Below are 25,413 nucleotides of genomic sequence, written 5' to 3'. Positions count from 1 at the left end.
CACTCTTTGCTCCTGGCGGGCCCCCTTTGCGAGGCTTGCAAGAGTTGTAGCCTCACTGCTTCTAGCAGCCTAGTACTGCATCCAGGCTATGGAGTTCTCCCCTGACTTTTTGCTGGCATAGTACTGGTCCCTGCGTGTTGCTGAAACTCTTATAAAGGAGTTTGCTGAGCTTGTCTGACTGGGTTTGCTTTAGGGAGCATAGAGGCATTCAGACCCTCCGCTTCAGCAGCAGCGTGTCTAAGCACACCCCTGAATCTTCTGAAGTAACCATCTTCACAGAAGCCATCCTGGGGAACCGACTGGATGGCACGTGTAGGGGAGGCATCCTTTGAAAGCGGCTGAGCAAACAGGCTTGAGAGCACCTGCGGCTCGAGTAGACTCTGGACCTGGCACATGGCAGCTCAGGAAGGGACCGGGCAGCAGAGCAGGAGATCAGGCAGGGAGCACAGGACAAGAAGCAGAAAGCAGAAGAGGTGATGGGGCAGGCAGCGCAGAGTAGGGAGCAGAAACCAAAGCAGCAGATTGGGCAGAGGTAAGCCCATGCAAAATGTTGGCTATTGCTTTAGGGAATGACTTGGATGGGAGCTCACCGTTTCTTTGGGACAGGAGGCAGAAGGGAAATCTGTTCCCTTGTCTTTGGCTCTGCAAGACTAATGGGAGGAAATGCAAGCACCTCTGCCATGCAGGGAGATGATACCAGGCTCGGAAAGAGCTGTTCCAAATAGCAAACGTGAAGTCTGACTGCACTTTGCGCAAGCCAGGCTCCTAAATCATAAACCATACCCTGCCAAGCTGGAAATCCTGCACCAGCCCCAGCACAGGCTGCTCCACCCATGAACAACAAGGATCCGCCCTTTGACACCCACTTGTTGGCACTCGTAGGCAGTGAGGAGCGGGTGGGATCACAGGAGCTCCAGCCCTGCCGTGGTGTCAGCAGCAATCGGGTGGTGACGCAGCAGTGTGGCTGGCCGTGGGTGCGCTTTAGGGCTCCTCCACGCCCGTTGCTCAGGAGCCCTTCCCTGTAGCTAGGCATATTGTTCAGGCCCAGCGACGGGCACGCACAACACAGCGTACCTGAGTCACGGAGGAAATGGAGCTGCAGAAATACCCAGGGTGAGCAGGGGAGAGACCCGCTGGAGAGTGAGGTGCCTTCATAGAAGCAGCTCAGCCAAAGTAGCTGAGTTCCCGGTGGGTTTGCCACTGCTTCCCACCAACTTCTGAGGCTCTCGTTGCCTGCTAGCGATGGGGCTGTGTGCACACCTTGCACATTCAGCAAGGTTATCTGAGTTCAGCCCTGCAGCAGTCTAAACCTGAACTTTCAAACGATCACTCCTTCCTGGTGCTGGATGCAAGATGCTTGGGAGCCAGTTTTCAAAGCGAGGGTTCAACACCCTTGCAAATCAGGCTGCGCACCTCCCTGCACCGCGATTTCCCTGCTGGTAGCAGGGAATAGCGTTTGCCTCACAGGGGATGCCTCCCATGAAGCCCTTTTTCGATCCCTGATTGAAAGGTTCTAGAAAACCACGTGCAGCTGGATTTTGGGAGGCCTGGGGCTTCCTCCTATACAGCTGGTGCAAGTAGGCTTCCTCTTCAGGTTTTTTCCCCCTGTAGATACTTTCATCTCTGCCTTTGAGACCCTGTGGCTATTGTCTTTGGACTGAAAAGGGCTGGCAGGCCTCCTTCCTAGAGGTGATACCTTGTATTAGACCAGCTAAAAATAGTAAATAAAATCTTTCGTCACCTCTGGAACCAAGAGTTTGAGAGTTTTGTGTTTCTCTCGTTTTCCCAGACCAGCACAGCTACAAAATAGATCCCTCCCACAGGGGCATTTCCATAGTGCTAAGGCCTGGGTAGCATCCCTGGAAGGGCTGGATGGAAACTCCCACCGGCAGTGAGGTGGCTCTAGCACTTCAGCTGCCCCCCTTCCTGCTTCCCACTAGGACCTACCTATTCCTTTCACCCAAGCAGCAGGGAGAGGTGGGTCCTAAATGCCTGGAGCAGAGGCTGGGGATGGGTATGCAGAGCAGCTTCATGCTAAAGACTGAGAGCAACGAATTTGAGGCTCCCTGCCCCATTTGCAGGGGCAAGGGGAGTCATAGGGTTATGAGTGTTGGAGAAGGGAGAGGGTTGGAAGTGTGTGGTGGCAGGGATCCAGGTTGTAGCCGTATTGGTCTAGAGGAAAAGGCAATCAGGACTCGTAGTAGGGATGATATCTTTTATTTGACCAACAAGATTTTTGCAAAACAAATTATTTAATTGGTGGCAGGGATGCCTTTGGCTTAGGGGATGGAGTGGAGTAAGTGCTGGTCTCTACAAAAAATGATATTTTTTTTTTTTTGCGATTTCATGGTAGGTCTAATAAAAGGTATCATCTCTGAACCAAGAGTTGTAGGGTTTTGCATTTCTTTTGGTCTCTACGATAGAAACTTGGGGTGCTAAGGGTTAAAGGCTGGCTGGGGCTGGAAGCCAGGTGTAAGTAATCAGCCTGTGTGTAATGAGGAGTGACAGCCTGGTTATGGAAGGGCCTGAGTTAAAGTTCACAGAAGCAGTGGAAGTTGAGTGTACAACTCCAGAGACTGCCGGGCTGCTAAAGCTCACTGGGATGCTCTGCTCTACTTCTGGGGTGGAAGTAAGGGGCTGGGTTCCCCATTCCCTTACAGCAGGTTTCCACTGATGTAAATCCATTACCTTGGAACTTATTCTGGATATCCACAGGGTAACAAACTGGAGATGCTGACCTATCTGGAAACCAGAGGTGCTCAGCAAAAATCCTCAGCCAGGTGCCAGAGAAGTTAGCAGGAAGGTGGCTTTTTATCTGGCAAATTGCACTGGTTGCATTTTGCACCAATGCTCAGGTTGGCTCTTTCCCCTGAAGCAGCTTGCACATTTACACCAATGACCTGACACCTGGCTGGGGAGCTTGTGGGTAGGGCAAAGGACAGCAATGGGTCTGCTGGTTCATGGCAGCCCTGTTCAAACTGATATCTGTGCGTTAGCAGTCAGCAAGGATAACAAAGCATGCTGTGGGGCTTCAGGAGGCAGTCCGGAGACCAGCACATTCAAACTCAGGTACTGATCCCACACTCAGCAGATGGAGCACGTGCTTGGATTTCAAACCCTGCTTAGCAAAAACCCCCCAAGAAACCCAACTCCATGAGCACCTTCTCTTTTTGGTATTCCCAGCAGCGGCTGACTTTGAACTGCAAACAGTGGGAGCTCGTCCAACATCAATAAGGATATCGACCAAGGGAGCAAGTTTATTTGCTTGGCTGGGGAAGTCCTGCTAATCTGGTAAGTGTTGCACAGTGATTCCTTCTCCCTTAAAAAACAGCTGCACACAGCGGTGTCTGAGGGGGTCTGGTTCCAGGGAAGACCATCAGGAGGAGGGAATCAAGGCTGCAGAAAGTGAGAAGGCAGGGGGTTGTCGGCCACTAACGTCTCCTCTGTCACTGCCGTGGTGCTTGCATCCAGCACCAGGAAGATTTCCAAGTGATGGATACCCACAGGAGGGGCCATGTTCTCCAGCCCTGGACAGCTCCCACTGGGATACTGCTGGACAATTTCCAAAACTCAACACTGGGGCAGACTGAACATTTTCCAGCTAAATTGTCTCTTAATAGAAAATTGGATGCTTTTTCTTCTGACTACACAATTACTTGTATGTGGCCGTTGTCTGTGGGAAATGGGAAACTCTTAAAATGAAACGCTCAGTTTTCAGTTAACGTTTTTTGTGGGGTGTCGACAGACAAAAAAACTTTTTCAAGGAAACAGCTTCCCCTTTTGAGTCGGCTGTACTAGTAGGCTGAGCTCTCCTGGGAACCTGGGCCCCCTTGTGAGTGCTGAGCCCTTTTGAAAACCCCAGTACCCACCTCAAATATAGATCAGGATTTGCTGCATAGCAAATCGCCGGTGTTTGGAGGCGTGGGTGTCTCAAGCAGCCTCTGTGGCACCTTGAGTTGCTCAGCTACCTGGGTGCTGCTGCCGTAGGTGGCCTGTCTCTAAATAGTAGGCTGAAATGACCGTCCCCAGAGTGCAGGGTGCCTTGTGGCTAGAGATGCCTGCGTGGGGTGGTCATCTCGTGATCTGTTCGTCTCCTGCTCGCCTCGCTTGCGAAAGGTTGTGCGCACATGTATACGTGGCTTATGTGCTTATCTTTGGGACGCTGTATTTACATGCAGCCTTTAGAAGTACAAGTCCAATCTTGGCCTCTAGATACTACCATAATATGGGCAGGACTGTTAGGTTCCTGGGTCCACACATGGACACCTAAGTCAGTGGCCTTATTTTCCAAGGTGCTGAGCACCCAAAAGGGTCTATTGTTCCTGCTGCTGGCTGCTGCCCTGAGCCTCTGCCCATGAGTTTATCTAGAAATGGCATTAGGAGCCCTTGTGTTGTGAGAATCTCAGCTCCTGGCTGCTTCTCCTAAGAGGAAAAATGTTTGAGACAAAAATACATTTCCTGTTTAGAGAGAAAGAAGATAAGCCCTGAAGCGTAGCCTCCTGCTCTGGCCACCCTGTGTGTAAACAGTCAGCACAGCTGGGCGCTGCCTTTGTTTGCTCTGGTGATTTTTTTTTCTCTTTCTTTAAAGGTACATTAGATGCAATTATGTGCACTTCATACTCCAGGAGCATCGGGCTATGCTGGCATGGAGGGGAGGGGGCTGGGGATGCAGTGCATCACAGGTTGAAACGTCCTAAGCCTGCAGCTTCCAGCAAAAATGTCTCCCTTCCTTCCCCACAAAACGGTAGTGAGCTCTCACTGAAAGTGCTGTCACCTTGGATTCAGACACCCTGTTCATCCAGGGGATCTCAAAGTGCTGTATAAATAGCTGGGCTTCTGAACATGCCTGGATGCACTGCCGGAGGTAGAGTTTCTTTTCCCACTTAGCAGGGGATGGAGGTGATTTGCCTAAACTCACATTGTGGAGCCGACATTACACCGCAAGGGTTAGATGCTCCGCGCCTCTAAGGAGGCTCTGCACACAGCGTGCAGGCCATGAGCAAGATGGGTTTCAAGGCGCTTCTGCCTCTCCCAGGTGTTTGGCTGCCCCCGGGCTGGTGCAGTCTCCAGGATAAGTGAGAGCAGCCCTGGGTGGCAGCCTCCCTGGTCTAGAAAGTGCATTATTTGCAGAAAATCAGTGGATCCAAAAAATGCTGACTACATTGCGGTCGGACTCGATGATCTGCTAAGGTCCCTTCTGACCCAAACACCTATGAATCCCTGTACCAGGGGCTGTGAATGAAGGGCCACACATGCCAGCTCTGTGAAGATGCAACTTCCTTGGGGAGCGCTCCATTGCCTGTAGAGCCCCTGCCTGCCCCCCATACCAGGAGGGCAAACTGGCCTCCCATTACTGCTGCTGGGAGACTAAACTGAGTCTGCTGCACCCATTTTAGCCCTAGAAGACAAGTGCCCACACCAGCAGCCCCAGTTGTGCAAGTCCCATGCTGCTTTGTCACATGTGGCGATGCGGACTCCGGAGCCTCTGCGTCTATCGAGATTCTGGTAGATAAGGCAGGCTCAGCTTGTCTGGGTATATAAGATGTAGATAAACACTTGGGCAAATCAGCATCCTGATCTAATCAGGCACTGGCAGTTAAGCTGGCAGTTAGACCTGTATCTTCCCCTCTTGCTCGAGCATTTAACTGTCTCCTGGCTTCCCAGACTCATTATCTTGCAACACACCCCTGTTTAACATTTGAGCAGGTCAATAGTCTAAGCACATGACTAGTTCCATTCAAAGAACTGGGAAGCACCCTGGGCCCTTGAGGGGATGGGTTTGGGGGTTCCCAGCAGTTTGCAAGACTGAGCCCCCAAATTGAAATACCAAATTTTGTCAAGATTTAGAGCACAGTGAAGTGGGGACAAGGGTGAACTGAATGGCTCGGGGAAACGGGTAGCTTCCCACCCTCTCATATGCAACCCTGTGGCTGGGAATCGTTGCTGTGTGGTGGCAGACCGTGAAATGAGCTGGTTGGGTCTCAGCCCAGTACCCTGCAGACAAGCATTGATATCCTAAAAGCCAGCACTATAATTGGAAGGGTGGGGTGGGATCTGTCAGTATAGGGGATGCTCTCCCCACGCTGTGCTCCCACAACTACCAACCCAGTATTTTCTGCTTCCAAGTCTTTGCAGAGTAACGCTCTGCTTGTTTACAGCGAGACTCGTTGCCGGCTGGACACGGTGCCCCGATGGCCTATTTCATGTGTCATTACAGCTGGGACTTCCCAAACTTTCCCAGTCAGATCTGCCCCTCCCAAGAGGAATTCTGTCTCATTAATATTATTTATTGCATGTATGGTCCTAGGTGCTTGGCTGACCGCTAGGAAAAATAATCCAGCCCTGCTTGAAAGCTTATTATCAACAATTTTCAACAAGAGGCAATGAGTGTCAGCAATACACAGTGAGATGGGACAGTGAGGAGGAGAGGGCAATGGTTACAACAAGCTTGTGTGTCATTATTACTTAGGGTCCTTATGTACATAATTACCCTGTTCTAAATAGATATAGGCTCTGGCTGCAGCTCAGCCAGAGGACCCACAAACACTTAATATGAAGTCAATGGGACTAAGTATGTGCTTACTATTAAGCACAAGCTTAAGTGCTTTGCTCAAGAGGGATGAACTGGACATGTGTGTGCGAGGGCACTTGTGCTATCTTAATACTTGGACTCATGATAGGTAGTGCAGACATGGTGCTTTTCCTGAGTAGATTACAAAGTTCTTTTTTCAAAGGTGGTTTGGAATTACTGTCCTTATTTTATTCATTGGAGAAAATAAGGTTGTCATTAAGTGTCAGATGGTCAAGAGTGACAGACAGCTCATTTTCCTTATCCCAGTTTGTGAGAGCCCAACCTGAGGTAAAATGGGTCTGAGGTTCAGAGATGCTGAGCACTTACAATCAGAGTGTGGCTGAGACCCTGGGTAGTGCTGTGACATCCAGAAGCCTTTCCCAATCTGTCGTCTTTTGCCCCAAAGTTTCAGCTTTCATCTGAAAATAAAGTACTGTTCCTAGTGGGACAGGTGTGGTGAGAGCCTAGGAAATGTGACCCACTGCACATGCATCGCCTATGCAGATAACTGAAGACTGGACTGATAGCCTGGACCTGTCCTCATTTATCACAGCTGGGGATTAGCTCAGGATATGGGGGTTTGTCGTGTTGATAAATGGTAGCCCATGTGTATAGGCTCATGGACCCTTCCCCTCCTGTGTTCCTATGAACAGCTTGCCCATGAGATAAGCTAGGCGGTGAACTGCAGAGCAGCTCAGCTGCTTTAGCGACTGGAGACTACCTGCTAGTGTGCCCCTACCATCCGTGATGATCGCTCACCTTTCAGCTTTAACTATTTAATTGCTCCTGAAAACAAGAAAGAAGGGAAGGCTCATGGAACCACCCAATCTGCTCTTGGTGATGTCTAATTTGGGCACTGGGAGAGGATAAAGTTTGTGAAATACCATTGCCTATTTATTTTTCCCTGCTGCGGTTGAGGCAAGGCCTAGAAGAGTTCATGGGCTCATTGAAACTCCCCAGAGTGATAACTACACCCAGACGGCCCAGGCATTCACAGCTGGGACATCTGTGCAGCCTACCATGAGCAGTGACTCATATGAGCAGTTTATTTCATGGAGAAAGCTTGGTGAGCTGTCCCCTCCCTGCTTCCCACATCCCCCAGTTTCATCCCTGCCTGTACCTCCAGCAGTTAGTGCTCAGCACTCAAAAGTCAGAACCAGTGGACACGTCTACACATGCACATTTACTGTGCAGTAATGAAAATTACTGCACAGTACAGGCGCATGTCCACACATGCATGCCCATAATGCTCAGTAAATATGGTGACTTTGACTTGAGCTTAAATTTAATATCATGCAGGTATCAAATTTACACCCAATTAGTTACTGTGCAGTAACGCACCTGTAGATGCCTTAATGTGCAGTAACACTGTGTGTGTGTGTGTGTGTGTGGACTGATTCAGAACTAACTTTAGTCTCAAGTCAGTCCACACACAGCATTAATGTGCTTTATTGCCTGCATGTGTAGATGCCGGCCTATTCCTGCTTACTGCGCAGTAAATTTAAGCTGGTGTAAATGCACGTGTTGACACGCCTGGTGAGTGTCAAAGTGGGCACCTCCACATTGGAGCACCCACAATTACAGGCCCCTTTGGAAAAACCAGCTGCAGTGCTCATGACTGATCTGAAGTCATGTACTTACTGAGTCAGAGCTGGGAATAGAAGGCAAGGGTTTTAACTTCCGCCCTAACCACCAGTGCTCTGGGATGCTGATCTCTTAGTAACAGATACTGCACACATGCTGTTTTGGGAGTCAGATTGCTGCAAGTCAGATGTTCCAGCCAAGAATATATCATGCAGGCCATGCTAAAGGAAACTAGCCTTGCCGTCTATCTAATTACCCGCCTCTAATTATAAAAATAATAAGCCTTCTCCAGTTAGAAAACATGGGCAGCTCTCCCCGTCCAGATTTGGGCTCATCTCTGGACAAAAGTAAACACAGCAAGGCGCTCTGTTTTTTAAGTGGGGCATCCAGTTCAAACCAGACCTGCAGGCAGCTTTTGCAGGAAACAGCAGTGGTGTCTCCACTGGTTTAAGTGACAGCAAGTGCAGGTGCTGCCATACTTTTCCTAGGCAGCGTGTGGGGTTCCTTCTGGGTAAACTGCTTGGGAGGGAACAGCTGCTCAAAGCGCAAACAAGGCTGTTCCTACGCAGTGGGTCCAAACGGATGTGCAATGGGAATGAGCCAGGGAGACATACAGTGTGGCTCAGCTAGGGGATGCTCTGCGGAGTAAAAGTAAATGTCTTGGTCTCTGCAACCCGTGGAGCTGAGGGAACAAAGCAAAGCAGCGGGTCGTGTTTTTGGTGGCTGCAGATCCACAAAGCCCTACTGATGTTATACTGATTTTTTTTTACATCAGTTGAAGAGTTGGCCCAAATATTTGCGAACATTAGTTTGAATTGAGAACAGCTGTTTGTGTCAGCCGCATTCCTGCCTCTTTTTCCATCTTCCATTCACGAACATTCGCACAAGCAGATATTTGTTCACACAGATGTTTGGGGAATGGCTGTTCTCTGCATAGGGGTGCCCGTCCTCACATGTGGTGAGGGGGGCTTCACGCATGAACAACAGTCTTCATTATTCCTTAAATCGTGGTTCTGCTCAGACATCCAATCGGAGAGCAGTGCACATATTGATACCAAGTGACTTCAGCAACCAGTCACCCACCATGAATAATGAATAAGGGATGGGGCACAAACTTCCTAGGATGTGGAATTTAGTTGCATACAATCAAAAAATTACAAATGATGAACAGGTAAGTCAAACAAACAAAAGAAAACAAACTGTCCGTGCTATGGGTAAGTCGCAATCAGACACAAAGGGGGTTAAAGCCTTTGGCTAAATTATTTACAACGAGTATACTATCTTGTTCTTGGTCTCAAGAAAGCCATATCTAATTAAAATGGAAAGAGTGTTAAGATTTCATTCAGGTCTCAGTTTTATTTTTAATATCATTGATGTATTCAATCACAGCAACATGTGGATTGGGGCCCCTGATGCTAGAAACTTTGCACAGGCGTGAGCAGGGCAAGCCCAGCCCGAGAGGTTACACTATGCGGTGAGGATGCCTTGGTGATGAGGCAGACCAGGTTCTTTGGGTAAATGTGATATCTTGTATTAGACCAACTAAATAGTTGGAAACATTGTTCTTTACAAGCTTTCGGGCACAAACACCCTTCTTCAGGCATAATGAGGTGCACCTGTCTGATTTAATGGTCTTCCTCTTGGGAGCAGGGCTTTGCACTCTGTGTGTGTGTGTGTGTGTGTGTGTGCGCGCGCGCGCATATTCATATACACATACAACCGTGTGTGTATATGTATGCTTGTTGTTGCTTTGATCAGAAACTAAATAATACAGTGCTGGCCCCCCAGCATGTTAGTAAAGCATATAGTTCCTCTTTAACTGGAGACAAACCTGTGTTGTGTTAGATGTGATGGTGTGCACCATCTGCACCCCCTTTTTCAAAACCCAGATCTGCCCGTGTGTGTATGTGTATACATATGTGTATGTGTGTGTCTGTCTATCTATCTAGTTATATATATTGATATCTATATAGTTATATAGACCCATATAGTTGTACATATCTATATAGTTATATGTACAGGGTGTTTATAAAGTCCTTGTGCGACTTCAAACTTTAATAACTTTGGATGTACACGAGAGAAGCTGTAAATGGTGATTGAAATGGTAATCCGTTATGATTTGTTCTTAGCAGAGCATAAGTGATGCATAGGGTAAGGATCACAAATGGTATCCAGCAACTAGAAAATGTTTGCTATGAGTTGGAAAATCGGATTGAAGGATGTATCCTGAAAGATGGTGGTTACGTTGAAGTCTAGACATTTGAGCTCCATTGCGTTAAAACGGAACAAATGATGCTTTCCGTCGCCACGGATAGTTTGCTTCTCTCATGCGTCCGTCCCGTTATGAAAGTTTAAAGTTACAGCAGGACTTTATAAACACCCTGGAAAAATCTCTATAGCTATAGATATATCTATCTATCTATCTATCTCTATTGATATTTCAATATATACATTGATATCTATATCTACATACATGGTTATCTATATCCATTTTATATAGATATATGGCAATTATATGTTATAGATATCCATTATAGATATGTGGCAATTATAATATGTATATTATAGATAGATGTCTATATATATATATATATATATATATACACACACACATATATATAAAATAGACATCTATGTTATAGATAGATATCCATTATAGATATATGTCAACTATAATATTATAGATAGATGTCTATAATGTATATAATATCCATTATATATACAAGGCAATTATAATATCCATATTATAGATAGATGGCTATAATATATATTGTATATTATATATATATGATAGATAGATATCCATTATAGATATATGGCAACTATAATATCTATGTTACAATGCATATTATAGACATCTATCTATCTATCTATCTATCTATCTATCTATCTATCTATATGATAGATATCCATTATATATACAAGGCAATTATAGTATCTATATTTTAGATAGATAGATAGATGTCTACAATATATATTGCATATATATATGTATACACGTTATAGATAGATATCCATTATAGATATATGGCAACTATAATATCTATATTATAGCTAGATTCATAGATTGAATCTATCTATAGATTCAATAGATATATGATATCTAAATGATAGATATATATATCATATCTATATATCTATCATATATATATGATAGATATATGTCTATAATATATATTGTATAATATATATGTATTATAGGTAGATAGTTAGATATCCATTATATATACAAGGCAATTATAGTATCTATATTATAGATAGATGTCTATAATGTAAGTTGTATATAATATATATTCTAGATGCATAGATATCCATTATATATCTATATCTATCAAGTATAGGTAGCTGGATAGATGTCTGTCTGTAACGCCCGTGGTGTGTACCGCGGCCGTAACACGCAGACGGACGGTCGGTGCCGGTGTGCTGCGGGCGGGGCGGGGCGGGGCGGGGCGGGGGGCCGCCCGGGGCGCAGCGCCGCGCACCCTTGCCCGGCCCCGCCGGCGGCAGCGCATGCTCGCTGGCCGGGCACCGGCGCTTTAAAAGGCGGCCGAGCCGAGCCGAGCCCGCGGGCGCCAGTGGAGCCGGCGCTGCAGGCAGGTAGGCGGTGCGGTGCGGTGCGGTGCGGTGCTGTGCTCCTGCCGCGGGTGCAGGTGTGCAGGGCGGTGCGGTGCGGTGCGGGCGGTGGTGAAGCCCCCCGGCAGCGGGGCGGGCGAAGACGGGAGGGGCCCGAGCACCCTGCTGCGGGCGGAGAGCGAGCGGGGACCCGTGCCCAGACCGCAGGGCATCGCCGCCCGGCTCTGTTGACCCTTTCTAGCCCGGGCGAAGGACTTCACGGTGTAGTTATTCGTGCCATGCATGTAACGTGGAGTCGTTCCCCTAGCTCCTTTTGCCCCCTGCGAGTTACGAAGCTGCACACAGGCTGGGGCAGGGCTTGAGTTGCCCCGTGGCGGGTTGTGGCACCCCCACCCCACGGGGCGCTGTGTTACATCAAGTAGGAAAGCCTTGGAGCGAACTAGGGCTTTTCTTTGCAGCAGTGGCTGGACTCCAGAAACCTCAGATTTAGCTCTTCCGTAAAGCCATTTGCACTGCACAACTGAACAAGAAACGTTTCGGGGGACAGCGCCTCCTTACTCCCATCGGGACCAGGAAGGTTCCCGTCTAAAGAAGGGGAATAAACCAGACTCTGAGCAGGTGCAGCTCAGATTTGATTACAGCCCGAGCTGAGGTTTCAAGTGCGTGCGTTCGTGTGTGTGTGTGTGTGTACAAGAGACAGTGAGAGGTGAGATCCAAGTTGAACTGGGAAATTATTAGAAATAAACACTGGGTTAAATAGCCAACAGTGCCTCAGTGACTTATGCACCTAAGTCACTTAGACATTTCTGAACATTTCACTCACTCGCCTATGACTAGCTCCTTTGTTACCGCCACGCTGACAGTCCTTTCTTTTTTCCGTCAACATGGAGCAGTACGTGTCACCTGGCCGCGTCCTGTGTCTTTTCCTAGTCTTGTGCTAGCTTTCCTGCCTTTGGGGAATGGTTGTAGCGAGGCGGGACGTGGGGGGTTGCGGGGCTGCGTGTGCTGTGCTTGGAAGTTACTGTCACAAAACATCAGAAAGGCCAAGAGCTTCACAGGGCTTGAAAAACGGATGATCTAATTGCTGTGGATCACGGGGATATTGAGGATTAATAACAAATGGCCTGAACAAATAAAGAACTGAGAGCTTTGCAAGGGAGAGAGAACTTCAGGCTTCAAGGGACAAATTGACTTGTATTAATGAGAAAAAGAAGGAAACTTTTTTTTTTTCCCCTGTGGGGAGTTTTATCTGCTACTATCTACTGTAGGGCTTTATCAAAGCAGCTGGTGCTGCTTGGCACTGTCCTGGGGGAAACTGGGGACCAGACTGAGGGTCTGATCCTGCATGGCAGTCCCATTCTCATGTCTTGTCCTGCCATGGTGAAGGGAGCTACTGCCTTTTGAGCAGATCTGTTGTTTTAAAGCACAGGAAGGTGCTTAACCGGGGAGGGAAAGAAATCTTTTTAGGATGTGAGCTCCAGTCTTATAGTTTCACTAAGTGCCCAGAGATAGCAAGAGATGTTACTTGTACATAGCGCTAAATAGACTATACTTTCCCATGGAGACTTGTGGATGCTGTTATCAGTTTAGGACAATGGAGAGTAACGTCAGATTCTGCAGAACGCATTACTGCTTGGGGAAAAAAACTCCATCAGCAATGTCTTGGGGTGAGAGGGGAAGTGCAATTTGCTGCTTTTGCAGTTCACACATTCGAACAAACACGCGGTACATAAATCACAAGGACTCCCATCACTGTTCTGAATCTTGAGAGAAACTGTACAGCCTGGCATGAAGCCTGGGTCTGTTTTGGGGGGGGTTTTGGGTTTTTTTGAGTAGCTGTGGAACATGGGTGTCTCATGTAAACTCTTATTCTGCTCATCTAAGGATGTAGGTCTCTGTGGAGCACTCCGAAGTTCGCTGTTTTCCATCACCATTTCCCTGAAGTCATCCCTGGGTTGGAGCCTGGTGTGCCGTGATGAAAGATGACTAGGATCAAACAGAAGTATGCGAATGCCCACACTTACAGCTCGCAGGGGTCTGCATCTCCATTGGAAATTTTCAAAGGGGTCTGCACCTGCATTTGACACTTTTTTTAGGGGTTCCCAAATTCAACCTTTTTTTAAAACCGCTGAACTAGAACAGTGGTGCTTTACCTTCTAGCCCCATGGGCTGGATGAGTGGTGTGGGCAAAATCCTGGCTTAGCTGAAGTCAGTGGTGTAATTCCCCTTGACTTCAAGGGGCCAGATTCTCACCCTTTGTAATTGGTGGTCTACTATGACAACTTATCACATAGGCTACTCTTGTGTGTATAAAACCAACAAGCCCTGGCCCACTGCTTGGCCATGCCAGTCTTACTCCATTCCCTTCCATGAAGTTAGATTGCAATAATTGGATTGGAGTGGAAAATGAGCGCGATGGTCCTTAGTACCTAGGGCGTTTTGCTCCATGGGCTCAGGTCGGCAGGCAGGTTTGTTTTTCTCCACAGACAACTTTGCTGTTCCTGTGGGGAGTTGTGTTGTGCCGGGGGAGTGAAATTTCAAATATGGTCCTCTTCACCAAGCCTGGAGCGGTCCTTTAAAAAGCCAGGTGCCGGGAGGCAGTTTTCATTACCATGCTTGCTTGCAAAACTACAAGGCCATGTTGCAGGGGGGAAGGTGTTTTTCCAGTGCCACTTCAACATTCATCATTTGTTGACCAGGAATGGGACAGAAGAGAAGTGATGGAAGATGAGAGGAGAAAGGTTGCAAGCAATGAAGGGAAAGGCCTGCTGTGAATCCGTTGAAAATTCCCAACAGCAACAAAAAAAGCTGCTCTTGGCTTGTCTGTTCCCACCTCTGCTGCTCCGGGTGCTCTTTCTGCAGAAGAAAAAGCAGGGCTGAGGTAGGGAGTTAGACAGGGAAGGTCCCTATGACCTGTGCCTCATGAAACCTGAGCATGGTCTCAGTCATTTATGAACTAATGCACTAGGAAAACACTGTCTAGAAGTATGCATTTGCATATCCTAACATAGACTTCAGTATTTCCACATGCACAGAACCTCAGGAGGGAAAGAAAAAAGGGTCCTCTGCAGTCCCAAGGTAGGAGCTAGCAAGCCAGTGCTGCCTAGCTGTTTTGAGAGTCTGAGTCTCTGTGTTTGCCTGTGCTGTACGGTACTGCCCTTTACTACAAAGGTGGCAGAATTAACAGCATCTCTGAGAGGTTCTGCACTAATAGCACCAAGGAGAGGTGCTTGCGTGGTTCACGTCTAAGCCACCCAGGGGCTTGCTCGTGCGACCTGGCTACGTGGAACTGCAAAAGGCGGCTTTCGTGCTGTTGTGCTGTTCTTTGGCGATCTTTAGACTGGTGGCCTTCTTGTTTTCCTATCATCAAACATCAACAGTTCCTATTTTAATCTGAAAATATTCGTCTTGCGTTTTGCCAGTCTGCAGGAGAGAAAAAGCAGACCCTGCAAATAGTGTCTGGCAAAATAAGAGATGTAATATAGACTCATAGCCCGAATGGCTTCTTTGTGTTGGGGATGGAGGGAGGTTGGAGCACACGCTGCTGCAGCAAGCAGGTGCTTGATCTCTGGGCATGTTTTTCTTTTCCTCTAAATGTACATATTGTGAAGCCGTGAGTGTAAGTTCAGTTGTCAGGACCTTGTTCTGTGTTTATGGCGAGGCTACCATGGCAGCAACATGTGGCTCTGACCTTCAGTTATCTAGGAAAGCGTCTACTTCCAGTGACTTAGGCCCAGGATCTCCGAATTGCTGGTTCCCGGCGTTCAAAAATCTTGTCTCAGTCCCCAAACACCATGAGATGAATTTAAATTGCATTGTTTTATGGAATGTGCTTTGGGTCTTTCTGTTTTTGCTTTGTCGGTTTTAGGCATCACATTTTCAAGCTCTTATCTTCTAGCAGAAAGCCTAGAGACTTCCTTTTTTATCTGGATGAAGGCTGAAATTCTCACATGATCACATGTCTCCAGGACCTGAGAAAAGTACCAGATATCATAAGACTTGTGGTTAAAATCATGTAAGTTGGTGGCACTGGAAAAATACCACTGTTCTTGTAAAGTTAATTGGGGCCAGCATAAGCTGGTGTGAATGGTTTAAGTCTCCAACCGTGGATTGGGCTTTTCTCGTACAAGAGAGCCTTCTTGTGAGAGTGGGACATAGCTTTCTTCATGCATTTGCAGTGCAGAGTAGTCTCCAGCTCCTGCAAAACCCAGGATTATGCTACATATTTTTTGAGCGCCACCTACTAGCACCTTCACTCTTCTCATCTCAGCATTTTTATTCTAGTAACTGGGCACCCCAGGGATGGCCCTGGAGCCCGTTGTGTGAGGGGCTGTGAAAACATAGCACAAAAAGAGAGAACGGGACAATGATCATTGTAAAGCTTGAGGGACTTTACAATTTAAGTCTTAAGATGAAGGGGGGACAGGTGGACAAGGGCAGTGGAGCAGACAAGGAGGCAGCAGCCTTGGTAAACTTAACCGTGAGGTTTTTTGTAGGTGTCCCTGCAAAGGAGGGTTTGAAGGAGGATGGCGAGGTACCTTTGCGGCGTTTGTGGGGAATCTCCCAGTGCCTCCTTGAAGTCTGAAACTCCTGAAGCAGGAAGCCTCGGTGCTATATTTGAAATTCCCGTGGTGCACATAAGAGCAAATGAAGAGTGGTGGGCTGGAGGGATGGGTTTTTATGACTGCATTAAGTAGACCTGGGCTGCACAATGCTGGGTATAACTACCAACAAGTACTGGAAGTTGTAAAGAAGTAGAGAGAAGCAAAGAAATTGTAGTGGGTTTACTGGGGGCCATAGTAAACAGCAGGGGCGGGGGAGAACTGGTGCTTGGTCCTGAGGAAAGAACCCGCTTGGAAATCGGTTAGACCACGGCATCGCGCCCCATGGGAAACGCTCGTTGCATCAGTGCTCAAGGCACATCAAACCAGCTCTCAAGCATGTACTGTAGGGAGAAATCCTGCCTTGGCCCCTGGGGGGAGAGGCCTCAATAGGGCCTTTTTCATCTTTGGTTTTGATGAACACAGTCTATTTGTGCTCCTCCAGACCCTCCCATTCATTCATTGTCTGTAACCAATGTTCATAGCCGGGCGCGAGCCTCGTAGGCAAGAGCAGTGAACTCGAGCTGTTCCCTTTACTGGGCTAAACTGCTCCGGGATGCTAGTATGCATGTGCTGTTGTGCAGCTGAGTTGACCTTAGACGACAGCCACGAACCCCCTACCCCTCTAGGCACTTAAGAGGCAGCACGGACGTGGTGGTTTGTAGCTGCATGTAGGCACAGGGGAAACGGGCAGCCCTTACAGGACTGGAACCTGCTGCCTGGGATGACCCACGTGTGCTAAAGGTAGCACAGGAACATCTGTTACCAGCAAGGGCTTTCCTTTGACTTCATCTGTGTCCCATTGCATTTTCATCTGGAAAAGATGGGCAAAGTGATTGGAGGCCAGTAAGAGGAGAAAACTGTCTTTCCCAGAGACTGCCTGACATGGAGGCCCGTTCGTTTACCCTTTGCCAATGCAGCACAGTGGTAGGAGTTGTTTAAATGCATGGTAAAAAGGTAACTAGTGTTCGGCCTCCCTCTTCCTCATCAGGAGCGTTCAGCACTAACACAACTCACTTTGTATGAGTTTAATGCAAGCAAATTAACCATGCGCAGCAAGCCGTGAACTCAGACCCTGGCTTGGGATACTCCTCCGCTAGGGAGAACCCTGGATTTGAACTTGGCAGCTGACCTTCCTTGCATAATTATCATTGACATAATAATTAAGGCTGTTATTTTTGTTTTCTCCAGAGTCGTCTCAATAGGAGCGGAGGGTTTAGTTCTTATTGGATATGGGAAGGGTTGATGCGTCTCTCTTCTGAGGCTCCTTTGAAAATCCCAGCCTGGAGCCCCTTTAGAAAAATGGGGACATTTCTTGCAGGTATGTAGAGCCAACAGGAAACCTGGAGTGAATTCTTGCAGGGGTCAAGGTGGTTTGACCAGGCTAAAAAATGTCAGGTCAAAGTTCCCCCCCACCTCTCCAAATGTCCGTGATGATCTTTCTATTTTTTCGTGAAACTTGATATCTTTGGTAAAAATGAAATCAGTGGTTTCCATTTTTTGCTTTTACCAGGAGACTGGAAACTTTCAATCACCATAAAAACTAAAATTTTTGTCCGAAATGCCTTTTTTTTTTTTCTTCTTCTTCTTTTTGTCTGTGTTTTGGTGCTAAATCTCCAACCAGCTGTAATGATGCTGGAACCATTATAACCTTAATTAATACAGAAGAGGCTGCTGAGGCTATAAAGACCATTCCCAAAACAGCTCCTTTTTAGATGGAGGTTCGATCCAAGACGCTCCAAGGAGAGCTGCGGTCTAGTGCCTCGTTCACCTGCCACTCCCACGCTCACTTTGGTCTGATATGATGGATGGGAGTCCCCCCCCACTTCCAGCTGCCTTGAGGCTATTTCTCAAACTGCAAAGACTCTTTGTCCTTTTCAAAGCCATGACCTCATTTCAGAGACTGAAAACAGAGAGGGAGAAAACCACCGACCTGTCGGCAGAGGTCAAAGGGCTCATTGAGAGATATGTTAGCATCAAACTCCTCCAGCAGGGACACAAATAACTGGAATTGCAGACCAGAAAATTACCATGAAAAAATGTACTAACTACCATGTGGTTACAAAGGAGCCCATTAGTTCTGTGTGTGTCTAGGATTCAAAGTGCATCCTCTGGGGAAGAGCACAAGGTCATGCTCTGGAAACTTCAAGCAGAGAGGGCTCTCTAGCATTGTCTTCCTCTCCATGCCATCTCATGCAAAGTTTTTGGATAGCGGTGGTCCTTGGTGTCTAGAAGAGATTGTGTTGCAGGGGGTTGGGGTGGGAATCGCCCACATTCTGAAGCCCTGCTTGCACCCAGTGCCTTCTAGCCTTGCAGTGGGGCTCCCTTTGGAGGCAGTGCAACTGGAGTGTCATTGCTACTACTTAATTGCCCAGAGGGGTGATTATTATGAGGCTGTGTCACACCCTTTTGCCACCAGTCCCAGCAGCCGAGCTCTTCAGCCTTGCACCAGTCCGAGGGAGTTGTGAATAATCTCCCTTATCAAGTCGAGGAACTGGGGGGTGGAAGAGCTCAAATGCTGTCCTTCTGTAGCAACTTCTGGTTCCTCGTAAGCACTCCTCGTGGCTGGTTTTAGCAAACTGCCCACGCGATTTTTCCATTTCCTTAAGAAACAACCCATGCCTGGACTGGTTCGGAGCATCGAAATCCTGTGGCTCCCGTCATGCACCGAGAGCTGAGAGGAACGGTGCCACCTCATTGCTGAGTCAAGTCCCTGGTCAGGCAGCATCCCATTTTCATCATAAAGGAGAAGTTCAGTTTTGCTTCCTATTGCCCTGGATCTGTGAGCTGGCTTTGCTGCGGTGCCAGGGTGAGATTACACCTCCCCTCTCCTCCTCCAGCCTCCCTTCCTCCCCATCAGCATGAATGAGCGAACCTGCAAGACTGAGGCAAAGGCAGGCACTTGCCAAAAGTATCTTGAGTCCAGAGGGATCTCGGCACGTTCTCCACGCTGGGCTTGGGGAAGCTGGAGATGTCCAGCAGGACCAGTTTCCCTTCCTGTTGATTTTCTAGGAACAGAAATTGGATGGGCAAGCGCTTTTATAAGCACTTGTCCTCCCACTCTTTTTTTGGCCAGTGCAGCATGGTTCCCTTGGACAACAGCCAGCAGGGTTTCACAAAAGTAACCAGAGATTGTGGTGATGGAGACCTCTCACGTCCCACGGGTGTGCCCAGGTGGGTCTGATTTACACTGAAGTTCCCCTGCCTCTTATACAAGTTTGGGGGCTGGTTCACCATTGTCCTATTATGACCCTGAATAGCTCCAGGGTGCAAGAGAGGATGTTTTGTTTGTGGACTCCCAAGCAGAAATGCCCATAGGAGAACCATTGGGGAAGGTCCAGCATCAGATCCTTGTCCAAATAGCTCGGGTCATTTGAGCCCTTCATGAATTAGTTAGATGGAGAGGCCACAAAAAAACAAGTTTATAACTAATGGCTGAACGGTGGTAACACTTCCTCCAACCCCGCAGCTCTGGTACTGGCTGTGCTGGTTGTTGGCTGGCAGGGAAGGGCCCTCTCCTGCTGCCATTTCCAGCCTGCCCTTTCTAAGCCTGTTGCATTTTTGAGATTCTTGACACCATGGAGCGATGTTAAGCGGATGAGGTATCTGTCTGGGGAGGAGGGCAGAGGGTCTGTGCAGAGTCCCTGGGTCATGTGCTGCTTTCTCATTACTCGGAACGTTTCTAATTGTGGAATCGAGTGATGAGCTGGTTTCCTATCCATGGCTTGGTGTATCAGGGTGTGCTGCACATTTTCTCTGGCTCTGCTCCGTACGTGCGTCTGCCTGGCTGGCTGGGACAACGGTACTGGAGATGCTGTCCCACAAATGCATCTAACTCCTATTTGTAAGCTCTGTGAACCAAATCCACCCCAGGTTCATACTGACTGAAGTTGTCCACTTAACCCAGGGGGAAACTCTTCATGCTCCATGTGCTCCAAACAACTCAATGGAAACTTTTTTAAATCCCCATCGGAAAAGGGGAGCAAAAAGAGTGGGGTAGGCACGGTAGCCGATCCTGCGGCAGCCTGTTACAGGGGAGTCTCTGCTGTGGTTGGGGCAGTGGGGAATGGTGGCTTTTGCAATGTGGAAACATGTCCGTGGGGAATGGGACAGATGCCCACCCAACTTGTTTGGCATCCTTAGATGATAACTTTGACTTGCTTGAGACTGGGCTTGGATTGGACCCAATGACAAGCTTTCCTTACAGTATTGTCAGGGTGCATAGGATTAGCCTTTAACCTCATGCCAAAGGCTTGGGACACGCTTCTATTCGCGTATAGATTGAGCGGTGTATCAACGACTCCTGCAAAACCATCCTTTCAGTTTGGGCTCACATTTACTCTGAAAGCCGGTGACTCTACAGGCCCAGCTGGCCACTGCCCTGCAGCTGGTGAAGTCACTTGCTGCCAGATCTGAACGGTTGTGTTTTGCTTGTGTTTTGTGCCAGTTTAACTACCTGCTCAAGAAGAAAAAGCAAATGTGCTTGTCTGCCCCTTTCCCTGCAAGAGCCGTTGCCCTGCTGCTCCTTAGAGCCTTTGCCTAGGGACGGAAAAAGGGCAAACACCTCTGCATAAACCATGACAGAAGGTGGGGGGAGATATGGGGAAGAAGAGGCACCTCTTACCATCTGTAATTAATCTAATCTCTTCCTACCCAGTGTTGGAAGCTTAGAGACAAGCTTTCATGCATGCTCTGTGTAGGGAGGGGGCTTTTGGCTGCTGATTTCTCTTGTTTCACAATCCAGCACTTGGCTGTGAACGGCCGTGATGTAGCTCAGGGATGTGCAGCGGCGGTGGCACAGTGAAGCACTTCTGGGGTGACAGTGCAGGCCCCTGCAGAATTGGGAGCTGTGGAGCTGCAAAGGGCCAGGTGGGGCAGAAGGAACTGCCTGGGGCCTGGCGAGCGCGTCCCAACACTTCCCGAAAACCAGACGGAGTCTTTCTCTGAATGGGGTGGCCTGCGTGTGTCCATGCAGGCATGTATGGGGTGTGTGTTAGGTCTTCTCTTTGGTTGTTGGCCCCTTTGAGCACCGCTGCTTGTGTGACTACGTGGAGGCAGGGGAAGGGGTACCGAGCCACCTGTTGGATTTTCACCCATGGGGAGGCTGCTGCCCTTTTAACAGCGTCTGTCTTTCTCCTCGCTCCCCGCTCCCCAGTATTCAGTTTACAACTGGCCCATTGTGAGGGTGGGTTGGAGCAGCTGGGTGGAGTGTTTCAGGCTCAAGTGCAATTTCAGTCCCTTTAAAAGGCTTTGGAGGTTTTTTGAAGAGGACAGCAACGCCAACAAGGGGATAATTTGATGGATTACTCTGCGGGGCTGAGAGATCTCCCTAATCCCCTTTGTGTGTCTGTTTGACGAGACGCACAGCAGAAGTCCCCAGCCGCAGGCAGAGAAAAGGCAGCTCAGCGGGGTGGGTTTTACACGCTGACATATAAATACGAGGCCCTGGTCATGTGGTGCTGGATATAATCTGCACCCGTTACCATACCACAGAGGAGGGGGGCACCTGGCCGGGGCTTTTTTTTTTTTTCCCCCCCCACTTTCAATTCAATTTACATTTTTATTCTTTTGCTAATAATAAAACCTAGAGAGGGGGAGGGAAGAGGAGAGAGGCCCAGCAAGACCAGATGCCACGGTGATGGGCATGCTCTCAGCACCTGCATGCAGGCAGACCCGTCTTCCCCGGTCCCTGGGGATACTCGGATCCTGACTTGGAAACTTGGGCTCATCTCGCAAAATAAAAAATGAGCAAGGACCCTGTGAGCCAAGTCAGAGTGGATCTCTAGCTAGTGACTGAGCATCTGATCTCAGAAGAAGATGTAGTCGAGCGGCAAGGGGTGGGGACGGTTCTGGCCGAGGTGGACCGTGGTCCGCACCTGCTCCGGCTTCTCCTGCGCTGAGACACAGAGGAGCTAGCAGCATTGACTTCCACGGGGAAGGCTGGCATTCGCTCCTCCCCTTTGCTTCCCTGCTGGTTTAGCTTTCCTCCTTCCATCTCCGCAGGTGGGTACCTGTCTCTGTGCATGTCTGTGCCAGCCCTGCAGTTTCTCAGTCCTTCTACCATGCACCAGCGCAGCTTCCTTGGCCGCAGCATGAGGAAATCATGGGCTTCACGTGAGACCTGAAGGTGCTCGTTGCCAGTAACAGAGCAGAAGCTGGTGCTGGGCAAGCGCAATGGTTCACGGCTGTCTTACTGGGTCTTGAATGCAATCGCCATCCCATCAGCAGCACCTTAAGATCCCTCTTGGGGCTAGTTCAGCTCTGGTGTATCTTGGCCAGTTCATGTCAGCCCTGGGCTGACCCTAGCCCCTCCTGTTGACCCTCTGGCCTTGGATCAGTCTTCTCTTGATTGTATCCTGGAGAGGACCAGACCTGAACTACAAAACAGGTGCTTCCAGCATCCTGGCATGCACGTGTCCACGAAGCCCTGCTCTCCGTGGAAGTGCTTTATGTAGTGCCCGGCCTCTGCTGAGCCAGTGGCCTCGCTAGCTAGACACATGGTCCATGTTTTAACGGGGCCAGGGAAGGAGGCTAGGCTTGAACTGGCCACTCCTGTAGCTGCAGTATCTTTCCACTATGTTGAGGAGGGGGACGACGGAGTTCAGCGAGCTAAACCCTGTGTGAGAAAACCTCCTTCGGAGGAGCTTCTCCTTTGTCAGCCAAACAGAGGGAATGGGCAGCAGGGCAGGAGGTCAGTGGAGCCCCGCAGGCAGCCAAGCTGCCTGTTTGATGTTTTTGCGGAGGGCGAGGGTTAAGATAGAGGCTGACAGAAATTCTGGCGTGGCATTGCAAAGGAGTAGGCATGAAGCAGGGAAGAAATGCAGGGGCAGAGGGGTCGATCCCTCCCCACTCGGGGACATGCCCATCTCTATGCTACAGGCTGCACGTAGGCAATGCCATGAGCAGCCCAGCATCTGTCCTTGTCCCTTCCTAAGAGCCAGTGGCATCTTTGAGGCACTAAATTGTTATGCAGAATGCCACTCTTGGCTTGGTTATTGTTTCTCACCTGGCGACAGATGCTCGCCAGGTGAACCGGACTGGCTGATGCCGAAAGGAGCAGACTGAGGTCAGCTAGCAGGCAGTTTGGGCCCATCCCCTGGGCTCCGTAGAGAAGCTATGTATCATCCTTTGTACCACAGATGCTAACAGCTGTGCATAACGTGCTAGCGGGAGGAGTGGCGGCGTCTCCATCCTTGGAAGATTTTAGGCACGTGCTTGGTTGGGATGGTTCGGACAGGGGTGATGGTCACGGTCCCGTGTGAGCTCCCGAGGGCTCTTCCACCCTCATCTTCTGTGATGCTCTTTTCTTCCACTGCTGACGCAGCAAGCCACTCTCCTGACCCGTGTCTTGGCTTCCCCATTGGGCAAACCTGGTTTGCTGGCTCTCATTAGTTCCAATAATGTGCTTTTCAAAGGTGGAGGGAATGATGTAGGAATAAAGTACTGCTCTGCCCACCCTGCCCCGTGTGGTGCATCTGTGCTTGTGTCCTGCTTTTAGACCGCATCCTACCATTCCAGTGCAAGTGTTCCCAAAAACATGTTGTAGTGGCTAATAGGCTTTAAACGGCGCTGAAATGATCTACCTGCATCCAGCGCTCCATCTTTCCAGGCCAGCCAGGGGTATACACTCGAAACAGCTGTTGGCTGTTAATAACCTGCTGAAGGGAAGCTAGCACCCCGTTCCCCCCGCCACGCACCTGCACACAAACACACATGCAGATTTTGGTGGAGGGGGGGAGCTGCTTAATCCTGTCAAAAAGATGGAGCCTAAATTGCCCCTTCATGAAGCTACTCCTCAGCCAACCCTGAAAAGGTATCTGAGGTGGCATCCCAGTGGTGATCACACATCCTGTAATGATGGGATGTTCTAGCCGTGCCATAATTAATGGCTGTTTCTTATTATTCCATATATGTAATGAGCGGCCTGCACTGAGATTAGATTCAGGAGTTTATTTTTACTTCTGGGCACTTCCTGTCGCATAGCCCCATCGCTGTGGGGGAAGACACGGCAGTGCTCTGTAGCTCTTGTGCTTGTAAATGAGATGGAGCTACACGGGAGCCGGCACAAGGAGAAGCTTTTTGAAAGAATGGGACTAAGGATGGGGTTCCCAGGGGACAAGTGAGAATGAGTTGGGAAGTTGAAAGACATCGTTTGAGTTACGGGACAGTCCGTGCAAGGGGGAGACCAAAATAAGAGCCAAACAGAGCCACCCCATAAGAGGCTGGGGCAGAATTTACAGCACTGACAAGAGTGAAGCAGCCCAGGAAGAGCTAAGGCGCCCACTGAAAGTTTGGATGCAGTATCAGGGCAGAGGCACCTGGCAAGGGGGTCTTGGCTGAAGCAGAAGACGGCAGCGTGTTGGCTGAGGACAGCCTTGTAGTTTAAAGCTGTGGTTTAAAACTCCGCAGAGCTTGGGCGAGTCACCGGGAGCTGGGTTTTCACGCCAGCTCAGCAGGATGGATGCAGGTAGACGCCTGAAGTCTTTGGAAAGTGGCCGCTGGCTAGAGTTGCTGAGCATTTGGAAGTCCAGCCCTAACCTCTCTCTTGTTTTCTCTTTGCTTTTACTTCCCATCCACAAAGGGGAAAGTTGTCTGTCTGAATAGCCAGCCCTTTGGGTAGGGGCTCTTCCTGTGGTTTTGCACGGCAGCTAACACAATAGGGGCACGGACGTGCTTGAGGCTTCTCAGTGTTGCTGCAAGAGAAGAAGGAAGAGGTTACGGCCGAGGCACGAGAGAGCTGCCTGGTCAGATCACATCTCGGACCCCTTCCAGTATCTCCCAGCCTGCAGCGGCAAGCATGCTCACGGGATTATCCCCTCCAGTCTCTGTGCTGTGCTCCGCTCTCTGAGCGAGCGTCGGCTGCAGGCTGGTGGGCGAATTGAGGTAGAACCTCTCTGGGTCCTGGCATTTGGCATTGAAGGGATTTCCAGCAGCGAGTGCTTCTCCGTCCCTGGACTGAGCTGGAGAGGCTGATATAATGGAGCCCCAGCTCAAAGGAAATGCAGAGTTCATTCAGAAAGGTTAAATACATTGCAGCTCCCTGCATCCACTCTTCAAGGAACCACTCCCTCCCCCCCCACACAC

The 25,413-nt window shown here is 49.0% G+C and overlaps 1 protein-coding gene across 2 annotated transcripts in view; it reads left to right on the top strand.

Moving 5' to 3' along the window:
• The first annotated feature begins 2,904 nt into the window (after positions 1-2,904).
• SLC45A3 (solute carrier family 45 member 3) overlaps positions 2,905-25,413 on the top strand; it is a 42,888-nt gene continuing 20,379 nt past the window's right edge. The window contains exon 1 of one of the 2 annotated variants that reach the window (XM_059717627.1): positions 2,905-3,291. The gene's annotated coding sequence lies outside the window, so the exon portion shown is untranslated. Of the gene's footprint in view, positions 3,292-11,701; positions 11,753-25,413 lie in introns of those variants that run through there. The other variant, XM_059717628.1, reaches the window with a different exon arrangement.

The sequence above is a fragment of the Alligator mississippiensis genome, chromosome 14, assembly GCF_030867095.1.
Source record: "Alligator mississippiensis isolate rAllMis1 chromosome 14, rAllMis1, whole genome shotgun sequence".
Classification (NCBI taxonomy): domain Eukaryota; kingdom Metazoa; phylum Chordata; order Crocodylia; family Alligatoridae; genus Alligator; species Alligator mississippiensis.
Note: the sequence above shows the minus strand (reverse complement) of the source record. Positions and strands in the feature narration are given on the sequence as shown.